Source organism: Callithrix jacchus, chromosome 9 (genome assembly GCF_049354715.1).
Source record: "Callithrix jacchus isolate 240 chromosome 9, calJac240_pri, whole genome shotgun sequence".
Lineage (NCBI taxonomy): Eukaryota > Metazoa > Chordata > Mammalia > Primates > Cebidae > Callithrix > Callithrix jacchus.
This window is the reverse complement of record NC_133510.1, coordinates 9,584,054-9,598,261: the sequence shown is the minus strand read 5'-3', so window position 1 is coordinate 9,598,261 and position 14,208 is coordinate 9,584,054. Positions and strand designations below refer to the sequence as shown.

The 14,208-nt window shown below is 41.2% G+C and overlaps 1 protein-coding gene across 3 annotated transcripts in view; it reads right to left on the bottom strand.

Moving 5' to 3' along the window:
* The window catches only part of GRIN2B (glutamate ionotropic receptor NMDA type subunit 2B), a 435,739-nt gene that overhangs the window by 128,581 nt on the left and 292,950 nt on the right, over positions 1-14,208 (bottom strand). The gene's annotated exons all lie outside the window — the stretch shown is intronic.

The following is a 14,208-nucleotide window of genomic DNA, read 5'->3' as shown; positions in this document are numbered from 1 at the left end:
TTTGTTACTGGTAATAATTTTAAGGTGGAGGCTTGCCTTTCTGACATCCATTTTAGCTCACAGGCTGGCAAAACTATTCAGAGGCTATGTAAACAATGAACCGACAAAGATTTCTCTGGGTCATTCAACTGTGACAGGAAGACTTTCCTTCCCATGAACTTTCAGATCTATTGAAAGAAATTCTGAGCATATATACCCAAGAAGCCCTTGGGTAAAAACCTAAAGTGACATGGGTATGATGTCAAGGGGAAAAAGAAAGAAGGCTTTTCTCTCCCTTTTGATCTTTCTCCATTTCCTCGATTTGTTCTTTCTGGGGCCTCTTTCTACTTCCTCTTACACAATGGTGGTCAAGAAAATCAACACATGGGAAATGCCTTCATACACACAGTTCCTGCCCCCACTGTAGCTACCATATGTTTGACTTCACAGTTCCCTCTAATAGCTCTACTGACGGGGGCAAAAAGGTGGATGAATATATGATGAATTGGTGATGGCTTCACTTACAGGGCTTGAGACTGGAAGTTGTGAGGAATTGTCACTCATGGAAAAAGAAGGTTATAATTTAGTTTTCCAGTAATGGTTGGCGGAGTTCTTCAAGGGAAGATTTATAGAAGCAATTACACTGAATTGGGAGGAGGGGAGGGTCAGAGGAGGGAGGATCTTCCAGGATCAGGGGGATCTTTCCAACAGACAGAAGACTCAAGATGCCTGGATGAAGATGCCTTTAGGGAGACAGGCGTGTCGTGCTATGTATATGAGACAGAGAGAGTGGTGAAGGCTGTTGACTCATTCAAAAACAGATCTCTGACTTCAGAATACCCAGTCATAAACCACACCTATCATGCAGACAAAATCCTTTCACAATGGTAACAAAATAATTTCTCCCAAGGAAAGACCAGAGTAATGAACAAGATGCAAAGTGGAATACAATCTGGGAATGGAGAAGGTGAACTGACAGAAAGGTGTGCTCCCAATAAGGAGTTTGTGAATGTGGTTCCTGTCGCACATTCTGGAGAACAGCTTCCTGGGCTACAGTTCAGTGAAAGGAACAATCTCTATCAGTAGGTTGTTTTTAAGGATACAGGAATTTATATTAGCTGGCAGTGAAAGGGATATTATAGATCTGAAAACTATGAAGCCAAGTGTGTATATAACCAAAGAAAATATACCAAGATGAGAAAAACCATAAAGCAAAGGTGCTGGTCAAAAGTTATCGGCCAAACCCACATCCTAAACTTCTAGAGTTTAAGTTTTGCTCTAAATTGCTGTACATTACGGCACTCTTTCTAAACTGGGTTAGAATAAAGGGGTTGGGAAGATCGAATTTTTCTTCTTTTTTTTTTTTTTTTCCTTTTTTTTTGAGACTGACTTTCGCTCTTGTTACCCAGGCTGGAGTGCAATGGCACAATGTCGGCTCACCGCTACCTCCGCCTCCTGGGTTCAAGCAATTCTCCTGCCTCAGCCTCCTGAGCAGCTGGGATTACAGGCACGCACCACCGTGCCCAGCTAATTTTTTTGTATTTTTAGTAGAGACGGGGTTTCATCATGTTCACCAGGATGGTCTCGATCTCTTGACCTCGTGATCCACCTGCCTCGGCCTCCCAAAGTGCTGGGATTACAGGTGTGTGCCACCGCGCCCGGCCTATAGAATTTATTTACTTAAAGAATAAAGACTAAAGTTAGTGAGGGCCTGGCGTGGTGGCTCGCGCCTGTAATCCCAGCACTTTGGGAGGCCAAGGTGGGTGGATCACGAGGTCAAGAGATTGAGACCATCCTGGTCAACATGGTGAAACCCCGTCTCTACTAAAAATACAAAAAATTAACTGGGCAAATCCCAGCTACTCAGGAGGCTGAGGCAGGAGAATTGCCTGAACCCTGGAGGCAGAGGTTGCCGTGAGCCGAGATCGTGCCATTGCACTCCAGCCTGGGTAACAAGAGCGAAACTATGTCTCAAAAAAAAAAAAAAAAAAGGACTAAAGTTAGTTAAAGATCCATTGATCTTTTCCAATATTCTAAAATGGAATTGACCCTTGGGTCAGAATTTCAAGAAAGATGAGGTCAAGAGTTTCTTTAAACCAAACCCCATTTTCCTATTTCCTCGTCCTCAAGAGGACAGCACCGTGAACCCCAACTGCATTCTCACTGGGAAGCTGAAGGAACCGTGTGATCATTTCTCCCTGCTGTACTGTGTGGGGACTAGAACTCTGCTATTCCTTGTCAGGGGATCCTAGCTCTCTCTCTCCCTGTGTAGGTTGATGTTTCCATGGAAACATGCTCTTTAATGCTTCTGGACTTACTGTGCATTTATATCATTAACTTACTTTTTGACCAGGGCAAATCACAAAGAGATTTTTCAACCCCCATGAAAAGTAATTTTATTTTCTACTTCTTCTTACTGGGAACTTTTAAAAGAAGGGATTGGCACTTGATGACCCTATTTCCTCCCTAGACTTTACTCCTTAACCCTTGTAATCTTGGCTTTTGCTCTCCTTTCTACTGAAACTATTCCTACGAAGTCCTCAATAATCAAACAAGTTGGCTATGATTTGGCTGTGTGTCCAACCAAGCAGGGAAGTCTGTCCAAATCTCACGTTGAAATTTAAACCCCCATATTGGAGGTGGGGCCTAACAGAAGCTGTTTGGGTCATGAAAAGATTAATGCTCATCCCCCAGGATGAGTTCCTTTTTTATCAGTTCCCATGAGAATCGGTTGTTAAACAGAGTCTGGCACCCCCTCCCCAACCTTGCTTCTTCTCTCGCCATCTGATCTCTGCACATGCAGGGTCCCTTTCACCTTCCACCATGAGTAGAAGCAGCCTGGGGCCCCTATCAGAGGCAGATGCCCAATCTTCAACTTCCCACCGCTGTCAGCATCATGAGCCAAATAAACCTTTCTCCTTTATAAATTCCCAGTCTTGAGTATTTCTTTTATAGCACAAAATAGACTAAGGAAAAGGTCAACAAAAATAAAATCAGTAGCCTTTGCTCCATCATCATTCTCCTAAATTTTATACAATCTCTACCAGTTGAAACTCCCAATTTTTTTTTTAGCAAGTCCCTTTTTCATACTTTATTATTTAAAGTAAGATAATATCTTGGGTCTCCTTATACTTCTCTGGCTAGTCATCTCTTCATGTTTTGTCTACTTTCACTTGAAACTCCCTAATTTGGAGGTACCCCAAGATTCAACTTTGAGCCCATGCTGTCTCCTTCTGAGATACTTTCACAGCCATAACATCAACAATCATGCCAAGGTCTCCAGAATCCCTATCGTAGGTTCCACCTTCAGCTCAGTATTTCCGAATGGACTGTTCTACCCGAATGCTCAGATCAAACTTAACATGACCAGTCTAAGCCACGTTCCCCTCTGTATTTAGAAAATGAGACCGCCACGCTTACAGCTTTAAAACTCTTACAGCTGGGGCTTCTTTCTTTCGGTTATAATTTCATCTTTAACACATGAATGAAGAGAAGAATTAGCTGCTTGCTCTTAGGCGCTGCATTCCCAGAAGGAATCGAGTCAATTAAAAGTCAACGGCAGTTTAGCGATATATACAGAATATGCTGACTGACATTTTCCCCTCTTCGGCACACAGTTTCAGAGCATTGTCTCCCCAAGGTAAATTAATCTCATAGCTCTGCGATCTATACGTGAAGTTGCTTGGAAGTCATATTTCTGCTCTGGCTGATTAGCTTTTTTTAAAAAATCCAACGATTTTTAAAAAAACAAGGCTACCATTTTTTGAGCACATGCCTAGTCTTGTTGTGGGTGCTTTCCATTATTTTAAATTCTCACATCAATGCTATAAACTAATAGGTAAATATTGTAATGAAGGCCCAAGGTCGAGAGCACTGGGAGTTGAACCCCTCTACTTCTGAATGATTCTAAAGCCCATTTTCCTTCCACTGCCCCACACTAAGAACAGTGTTGTCAAGAGAAGCAATGGTCAGTAAAGAAGAAAAGAAAGAAGCCACAAACTTCTAACGTGGTAGAACGAAAATCCGAGTCCAGATCTGAATGACTCTAAGCCTTAGGTTCTTGATCATGATTTATTCTGCCAACCAGCAGCCCATCACTTGTTTTAAATTGTCCCTGATGCCATCATCATACAGAGGTCTACAGAAGTCAACTAAACACACAGGCTCTTTACAGCTCGAAGAGAGACTAGAGGCTCATTACTGGTAAGGAGCTATGTTCAAAGGATCATCGGAGAACCCCCCAGTCTCTAAAGGCTGTCAGTCTGTCATATTTCACAAGTACTAACCCAAAAAAGTGAAGAAATTGCATGAATTTGCCTTATAAGAAAACAGGAGGCAAACCACACAGCAGTAAGCTCGACTGGACTTATAGAGGAATTAATTCTCAGATCATGCTCTGGAAGGAAGTCAGTTATGAAAGTCTGAGACTAAATTCTTGGAGTTCTTGTTAAAGGCAGACGATAAGAGCTAGAATATTTATTTGGCTTGGTTAAGAGTGACAAAAGTTTATCCTGGTTTGGCACAGAATATTCAAATTCTCTCTGGACTTAAAAATACAATATTAAAGTATTTCTTTGGAGCTATAATCAACTCTCAATTATCCTCAATAGAACAGGCTGATCTTCACTTATGATCTGGACAATCAAATACATAGATTACTGTCAGTACTTACCCTGTTTGGTCTCTCCATAGGTTTACACTGTGTAATAGCTCCTTCCTTTGCAGTTGCTTTCTGTCTGGACCCTATCATGCTATGCTATCCTAGTTCTCCTCCTTCGCCTGTGATTTCTCCTTCTTTACTGGATGCTTTTACTTATCTTTTCCCTTAACTTTTTAAAGGCAATTCGCACCAGGCTGTTTATTTCTCATTTCATGCAGATGTGAGCTATTCGCCTGGCACAAACCCTTCTTCTAAGTGGATCAGTCCCAATTCTTCACCTTCAGGTCTGAGCTCTCATTCCCCATTTCCATCCCTTGCCAGTCATTCCCACTTGCAGTTATCCCACTGCAAACTCTTAGTGCTTGAAAGGGATTTGCTTTATCTTTGCCCTCAAAATAGCTGACTTTCTAATTCCTCTTTCTCTCTCTGAGTCAAAACTTAGGAGGCACTTGGAAAGGTGCCCGGCACATAGTAGGCACCTGGTAAATATTAACTAGCCTTATTCCTCTAGTCTTAAAATCTTTCAGCTGTCTCTGACATTTTTCTTTTAATGTCTCATGCCCAATCCATCCATTCTGTAAAGAATCAATTTCTTTACAAAAATGATTCTTGCATTTGGCCCGTCTTTTCTACTCCCAAAATGTTTACCCCAGACCAGGCATATATCCACCGATACCCAGATACTTAAAACAGCCTCCTTCTGGGCCCCTTGCCTTACACGATTGCCACCCTTTCCAATACCATCCCCATTTTATCTTACCATGAGACTTCTGAGTGCACGTCACTGCTTCCCAAACATCTCTAACGGCTCCGCACTGCCTAGAGCCAAGGTCTGCCCTCAGCAAAGTTCTCTACATCCAGGTCCCCTCTAACTGTCTGGAAGTCTCTCACCTTCTCCACATGAACTCTTGCAGAAGCAAAGAAGTATCTTCGCCATCCCCTGACAAACATGCTTTATACTTTCTGCCACTTCCATTTTCTCTCAACTGAGCGTAATCCAAATCTTGCTCAGGCTTATGGACTCAGATCAAATTTCATCCTCTCTCTACGCTTTCCTGCCCACTGGAGGCCTTCTCCCCTCTTCTCTCCTCTTGTCTTTTCTCACCTCCAGTCCACATTTCAACATTTCATTTACTGTTCACCTGACTTGTTCTGTTCCCTTTTATAACTTGACTTTTAGGTGTCTGGATCTTGTCTTCCATGATAGACAACATACTGTTTAAAGGTAAAAATCAAATCTCGTCCTTCTGTTATCCTTTGCAGAATCCAAACTAGTGTCTTGTTTGTGGTAAGTATTCAATAAATACTTATTGATCTGTATTGAACTTGCTGAAGACTAGTGTTGAAATCCTCCCATGCTGCTTTTCACTTCTTACTCCCACCCACACCCCTTCTATCTTTCTCTCTCTCTCACACACACACACACACTCTATCATCTATGTATCCACATACACTCTTTTCTGCCTCTGTCTCTGTCACCATACACACACTCTATCAATCTATCAATCATCTATGTATCCACATACTCTTTTCTGCCTCTCTCTCTCTCACACACACCCACATGCACGTGCATGCACGCGCGCGCGCACACACACACACACACACACACACATCGAGAGAGAGAGAGAGAGAGAGAGAGAGAGAGAGAGAGAGAGAGAGAGAGAGAGAGAGAATGCAACTGGCATTCAGTACTGGTTCCCTGTGGAAGAAAGTAATTCCTCCAATTATTGATTTTAAAAAAGAACAAATTCTAAAAAAGATATATGTATCTACAATCTTTCTTTTCTAAACAATGAGGAGAAAGTTGGGATTGACTTCCTTCTTGCTCAGGCTCTTTTTAAACTTCTTCCTTTTAATGTTTTTCTCATTACACTGCCCATGAAAACATAGATCTGCCTGTGAAGGTCATGCAGTCTACCCAAATCCTTGTCCCCTCCATAGTATGAGGCCCCGGGAGAGAGCTGACACAGAATCAGTGGAGAAATCAAAAGCGATTTCTGTTTGTTTCTGAAATATTTTATTCCATAAGAAAGAAATAAAATGTCTTGATATTGTAGTTGCTGGCTATAATTTTTTTAGTTTAGAAAGTCAAAGCATTGGGAGAATCTGAAAATATATGTAAAAATTAATATTTAAATACTTTTTACTAAAGTGAATCATTTTGTCAGTTTGGAAAGAAATGAAATCAAATTAATTTTACTTATAACGTCGAGACGAGGAGGTCTTTTCAAAGAAACCAGAAAAACAAAAGGGAAATTTATTCGTTGTTTCTTTGTATTTCTTTTCAATTTTTGAGAGAAAAATTAAAATATCCTCAGTGGAGGAGAGAAATGACCTTTTTCTCAATCTTCACATGGCTAGGTGCACATAACTACAAAATCCCTTTCTCACTCCTTCCCACTCCCCACTCCCTGCACTCATCACAGCAAGGTGAGGGTGAATCGTTAATAGTCACACTAAGATCTTCTCTACATTTGGCCCAACTCTTAATAACCCAGGATGTCAATATCTTCAGAGGGCCCCTGTGGGTGAATGCAAATAGCGCTTGAAGTGAATATTCCACGGGTGGGGAATGGAGAGCTGAGGACAGTTCCGACTTCCTTGTTTGTAGATAACACCAGGACACGATGAAGCAGTCCAGGTGGAAATCAGAAAGGTACTATTAGTAAGTCTCTCTGAACCACAGTAAAGATGTAATCCCTGTGACAGCAAAGGACGCTGATTTGATTAACGCTTGCTTGAATTCCCTCAAATTCCTGGGCATCCCAGCATAACCTACAGGAACTTAACATCTGAGTCCATTTCTTTCCCCCTTCTCCAGTCACTACCAGGTTGCTTTGATTATATTGTTAAAAACACACTCAATATGATTGGGGAAAGGAAGCAAAATAGCTTGAAGAAATACAGTGTTTGATGTCTTCAATTACGAAGGGGGTTGGGGTGGGTGTAGAAGAGATAGAAATGCGAGAGAACAAGCACACACTGGAGAGCGATGAAGAGATGGAGAGGAGATGAAACAGCATGCAGCATGCTGGATAACATCTCCATGGCAACCACATTACACGTACAGAGAACTGCCAAAGTAAGTCAAGATCCAAGCCAGTAGGTGTTGGTGGAGAGAGAAGATAAGAGCTCAGCAATGGGCAAAAACCACCTAGAGGAGATGAATTATCTTTGTGAATTTAATTCTTCTTCCCATTTGTTTTTCCAACCACACCCAAAGCTCTAGTTTGAGGGAGAATGTGTCTAAAGTGTCGAGGGTGCCAAATTCAGATCATTCAGGAAGGTCTCAGGATGGCACGAATGAGGCTTATAGAGCCCCCGACTGAAGCTGAAAGAGAAAAATCCTAAGTGAGGTAAATCATTTCCCTGTAGCAATTAACTCACTTTTCCAACTTTTTTCAGGAATTTGCACAGAAAGAATACACTTTTCATTTTTCTGGTGGCTTCAGGAGGGGTAACAATGTTGATGAAAATGTTATTGGGCAGGTAAGACGGAAACTATAACAATTGGTACCAAGTTCATAATTACGGAGCTAGGCTGTCCATTGGTGAAATCTATCCCTTAACATAAGGAGAATCTTGCTAGAAACATAGTCAAGATGTCCCTAAATACAGGTGCTCAGAATACAGACAGTGGGTCCTCAAATGACATCTTTTTGTTCAACTTGTTTCCTTACATTGATGAGGAAAAAAAAAAAAATGGATTTCTGGCTGGCCAGGGCTACTGTCTGTGTGGAGTTTGCACATTTTCCCCATGTCTGTGTAGGTTTTCTCTAGTTACTCTGGTTTCCTCCCACATCCCAAAGCTGTGCACGTTAGGCGAACTGCTGTGTCGACATGGTGCCAGCGTGAGCGACTGTGGGTGTGTGTGAGCGTGCCCTGTGATGGGATGGCATCCTGTCCTAGGTCAGTGCTCACCTTGACCCTCAGCTGTTAGGGTAGTCTCTGGCCACCCGAGACCCTGAACTGGAATAGGTGAGTAATAATCATTACTTACTTTTATCAATCTTTCTTAAGTATACGTATAGCTCACATTTATGATAATGTTTAATATTAGAAGTGTGTTATGTCTTTATTTAGAAGTTTGATAATGTTTTTGTGACTAGAGAGACACTATAGGAGCTTAACTCTATATCAATTAGGTGATGGTCAAACTGGTTTTATTCTACATCATTTCGCTTAAGGTCACAGTTTCCAAGACCCTATCAATGAAGTTAAGTGAGAGCTTTACTGCATGTTTCTTGGGACATTTAAAATCACCCAGCAAATATAAACTAAATATACATTTATATAGTTTATATTTAAATATAATTAAAATATGTATGTATGTGAATGAAAAACTATAAAGTATGGCATATACCTTATAGCCCTTCCTCTACACCTTTAGGTCATCAGATATAAGAACAGCAAGCTCTCCAGGATTTTTATGCCTCCCAGCAGCACTCATGGAGGGTCCATGATAGCATGCTACCCAGGGGTGCTTCTCACAGGTTTACATCCGGAGACTGAGCTGGGTCCCAACATTTGCCTGGAGAGCCTGTTAAAAATATTACTTCCTGGGCCACACTGGAAAGACAGAGATTCAATATGACTGGGATAGAGCTCCTTAATATGCATTTTAAGTCTTCCTGGATGGTTGTGTTGTGCAGACAGGCTTGGAAACCATCAGAGGAAGGATACATCTTTCCTTCCCCTTCTCCAGTGACTCCCCTACTCTCTGCCTTGCCAAGCAGTGGTGAGGAAGCCTTTCCTCACCCCCAGGAATGGCAGGTCATCACACCTGGTGGAGAGCTGTTCCCAGGGCACTTTTGAGGACATGAAAGTGTCCTTCTGCACTGAAAAATGAGTCAGACCAACTCTGGTCACCAACTACTACCATCTAGAGGAGTTTGCTCTCGGATGCACTATCCTATAAATGCTAGGGGGAAGGAATAGAGGTGAAATAGGAAGAAAGAGAAATAGTTTCCACCGGAGGACCTAGACAGCAAGAGAGAGTAGTTAGGTCTTAAGGTTTGAATGAGAAACAGCCAAAGTTTGAATGAGAAATAAACATACTCTGTTTTCTCCTGTCCATGCACAGAAGTACTTCCCTGCATCGTAGCCTTGCCAGAAAAATCACAGAAAAGTCAAATGAGCCCTTGAACGTCACATGGCTCGAAACTCAGCTCTCTTATTGTTCGAGAACACAATCCTTTTTCTGGTTTAGATTTGTACAACTGTACATTTGGAGAAGCTCTTCCAAAACCAAATAATTGTATAAAAAGTGAAATTCACCAGGTGAGCCATCTGAGAAAGGCAGTGTCAAGTTTATGCAGCAAAATCTCATTGAACCCTATGATGTTCAGGCACTGTGAACATGGAAATAAGTAAGAAAAGCCATCATTCTTCTCAAGCGCTGATTGTGTTACAGGTGTCTTATGTATATTACCTGATGTAACATGTTACAGATGAGGAAACTAAAGCTCAGAAGATGACTCATTTTGCACAAGTCAGATATCTTGTAAGTGACAGACTGGAATTAAAATTGAGGGTTACCCCCAAATTATACCTTATTAAGTCCACTACAGTAGCTCCTTCCCAGTCTATTCTGCAAGGAAATATCCATATATATATCAAAATTAATATTGCTCACAACATATCTACTCTTCTCCTCTATTTTAATCCTCAAACAGGTACCAAGAACACATGAAAATACTATGAGGAAAAAAAAGAATCTGTCCTCTGAGAAGAGGTAAGAAACCACTCATACTACTTTCTCCAGGACTGGGGAAAGTGAGGAAAGTCTCTGTGAATGAACTAAAGGATTACAATGTTTTTATGGTCCTTCTTTGCCTTTTCTTTCATTCTTCCCTCTTCCGAAGACTATGTGTGCCTCCTACTTCAGAAGTGACTGACTGGAGCATTAAGCGGATTTAAAGTGGTGTCAATGATGAGGAACAAGGAGTTTGCTGTTTCATGGAAAGCTGCAAAGGGATCCCTAAGCTTTCTACATCGTCCCACTCAATTCACCAAAGACAGAAAAGACATGAAAGAAGCCTTTATCAAGGAAATAAAAGAATGTGTAATTTGGGGTATGTCCCAACTGTCATAAAGAAAACAGACATGATAGGAAATCAGGACATAAAACCTACATCTTCCGCCACCTATCCCCTTCCTTCCCTTCTACCTTGCCAAATACTAGCCTGCTGCTGTCATATCTCTCAGGTATATGGCATAGCAGCAAGTCAAGGCAGCAAAGCCAAGGAGAGGAAAACCCCACAAAAACATAGTTAAGGAGTATGCTGGTTTTACAAAGAAGTAAGAACACAAAGGAGAACATAAGAAGCAGCTGGGGTGCAAGCTTCAGGCTTCGCCAAGGAAGCTATTTTAGCTGGGTCTGAAAGAGCGAGTAGCCTACCTGGCAAAGAAGAGAAGAATGGAGAGACCAGAGAATGTGGCAGGTATGAAGAAGACTGTGGGAATGATGAAGGTTTAGCTGCAGGACAGAAGGGAGGGAAGCAAATAACAGGGTCAGGGTGAGCAGAAGCAGTGGAAGGAATAAGGCTGAAAACAGGGCTGATTCTGAAGGCTTTGAACAGGATGCTGTTTCCCTATAAATAAGTATCCAAGAACAGTTATCAAATATGGCAGATAAGTGATCCAATTAATTTTTCTAATTAATTTTTCATTGTTGATAAGAAAAATAATGGTTGGCATAAAGACAAGTTAAGGGGCTCATAGTATAGATAAGAGAAACAATGCAAATCTGAACTGCCGTAGTGAAAATGGTGATTGAACGCTGGAGAATAATCTGAGACTATTGTGAAGAGTGGATGGATGTGAAATGTGAAATGAAGTAGATTTAAATACATCAATTGCTCCCTGTGACTGCAGGGAGAGTAAGTATAGCTCTGGCCTCCGAAAGACACTCTAGAGGTATGACATCTTGCATGTACGACCTTTCTTACTATAACTAAACCTCCTTAGAACTTCAAGGCCAATGGTGAACTGACTGGTTTTATTAAAATTGGGAAAGGAAGAAGGAATGTGTGGGAGTCAAGAAGGAAAGGGAGCCTGGAGCATTATTGAAGACCAAGAAGGGGTACAGTATAATTATGTTGCATATTGCAAGACTGGGCTACCATGAGTGCACAGAACGGTGTGAGGGAAACCGCATCCCACAAGTAAACTTTTATATATGTAACAAAAGGTATGTAACTACCTTGGGAGCCCTCTTATCTTCAGATTTGAGAATACTAGTTTGGAGTTCTTTAAGAATCTTCATCGTTCTTGTTCACCTTTCTCAAAATCACCGACATCTCTTTTACATACTAGGATATGAGATGATTGCTTCAGTAATGATTCCAAAGTCCACACCCTGATGTCCTCTCAAATCTCAGAGATGTCAGTTCCTATAATTTGAAAAAGTAGCCCCAAAAAACAAAAATGTTGCTAGAATCTACCTGCACCATCCAGTCTCACCTCCACTGAAAACCTCTACTCTAATACGTGCCTGACCTATGCTGAATGAGAAGAAAGACTGCACACCAATTTGATACTTCAATGAACTGATATGGACTTGGGCTCCCTCTCATTACAGCATCATATTAGAGGAACATGTTTAAGTCATGGCTCACTGCGATTCTCAGCTGTATTTTGCAATCCTCTTCCACCCTGTTTTCCTGCAAGTGAGCTCTTCATTATCAATACTAATGGAGGACAGTGAGGGCATACCTAACCAAAATTAACAGATAACTCCAAACCTTATTGTAGGCAAAGCGTTCAAAATTCTCCCCCACCGAGTCCTTTGCAAAGCTCCTGTCATGAAGCAGAACTTAATAATGCTTTAGCTGTTCTCTGTGCTTCTCCACATCTGCTCATGGAAGTCCTAACAAGCAGCAAAATGACCAAAACCCAGCAGGAGGAGAAAGGGTGAAAAGCAAAAGACCTAGAAACTGCACAAAGTAGATAATAAGTGCCTGAATGATGGGCTCTTGGAAAATCAGACTCTGCTTGATGAGGTTTATTCCCACCCCCACCAAATGCAATGAAGACAAGTCACCAAGCAAGTTTGTTCCACGATGTAAATTCTGAGTTGCCACGAATTACTCCCACAACTCAGGAGAGAGGCAAAGAATGGGAAAAGCTTCAATTTTCACTTTTTAAATGTGCAACCATAGCCTTAAAATTCATCCAATTCAGGAAGCAGCTTGTCTCTAAATGTGATTAGAAAAAAATAGAACAGTCTATTGAGTCTATCAGGGCTTCTGACACACTCACAGATGGTGCAATTAACATCTAGCTGAGTCCATATCCCTACCCCATTTCCCCCTTGTCACCCTACTAGCTTTTGGGAACACCTGATTTTATCTCCCCTTGTATTCTTATCCCTTGTTCTCTCTTCTGTAGGTGCTACAATCACTGGAAGATGACTTCTTAATTGACAATGACATTCCAAAAGCAGGAACTAGAGTGAGGGGCTGGAAGGAGCCTAAGCAAAGAGGCTCTTCTACTCCAGTTTCCTCATCTCAAACATTTTGTTCAAGGTTGCATTTAGGGACAATATCCCTACCAATGAAATAGAGCCTTTTAAAGAGATCAGAAGCAAATATAGCCACATCCATTAAATCGGTGCAGTGAAAACACGGTATTCGAGTTAGTATTTTCTGTACTTTCCTGTGCATTTTAAGAATTTCACATTAAAAATGTTTCACTATATAAAACAAAAAAGCACGGTTAACCTCCAACACTACTGTTTCACGATTTAAGCAGGGAATGTTGATCCTGAGAGTGCACTTTGCTCAATTCAACATGTGACACTGCAATGTGCACCAAAGTCACAGATAAGATCACTTTTGTATGTGACATGTAGGATGATAAGTAGACACCACCCGCTCTTCTCCATTAGGTAGCATTCCTTAAATGAGAAGCTGGGACATTATTCAGATGTAACCACCATTGCACAGAACAGCGCTATTTCTTCCAGCTTTGGCATTCAGCTGGAGGTCACCTCCCCACATCATTATCGGGCTGTGCTCCATGGTTGATGAGGCAATGAGTGAATAACACACGCTGCTGAGGGATGTGCACGCATGCTGTTCTGCACTGACGCAAGACCATGCGGCGGGGCGGTGAGGCGGGGGGAATAATTTCACATTTAGGAACATCTCCAAATCCCAGCAAATCCCTGCCTTACTGAAACAATGAAACCATCCAAAAGGAGGGTTTCCAATGGAAAAGCAAGACAGCAGGGAATTTCTTAAAATGTTCCTTTTACGGAGGCAATTAACTATTGGTTGAAGTTGTTTTGATAGTATAATTTCACTTTGGTATATGATAAAATGACATGTGTGTCTGAATAAACAAAATATATTTACAACAGATTTTGAAAAGCCTGGCAGGAAATGTTCCAAAATATAACAGCATTACATCTTTGTGTGATAAAAATCAGCATATTATATAATTTTTCCAAATATCTCCACAATGTATATACATATATTACTTTTATATACAGAAAAAGATATATTTTAAAAACCAATGATGATTTACGTTGAACATCTGCATACAGTACTACATAACAAATCAAA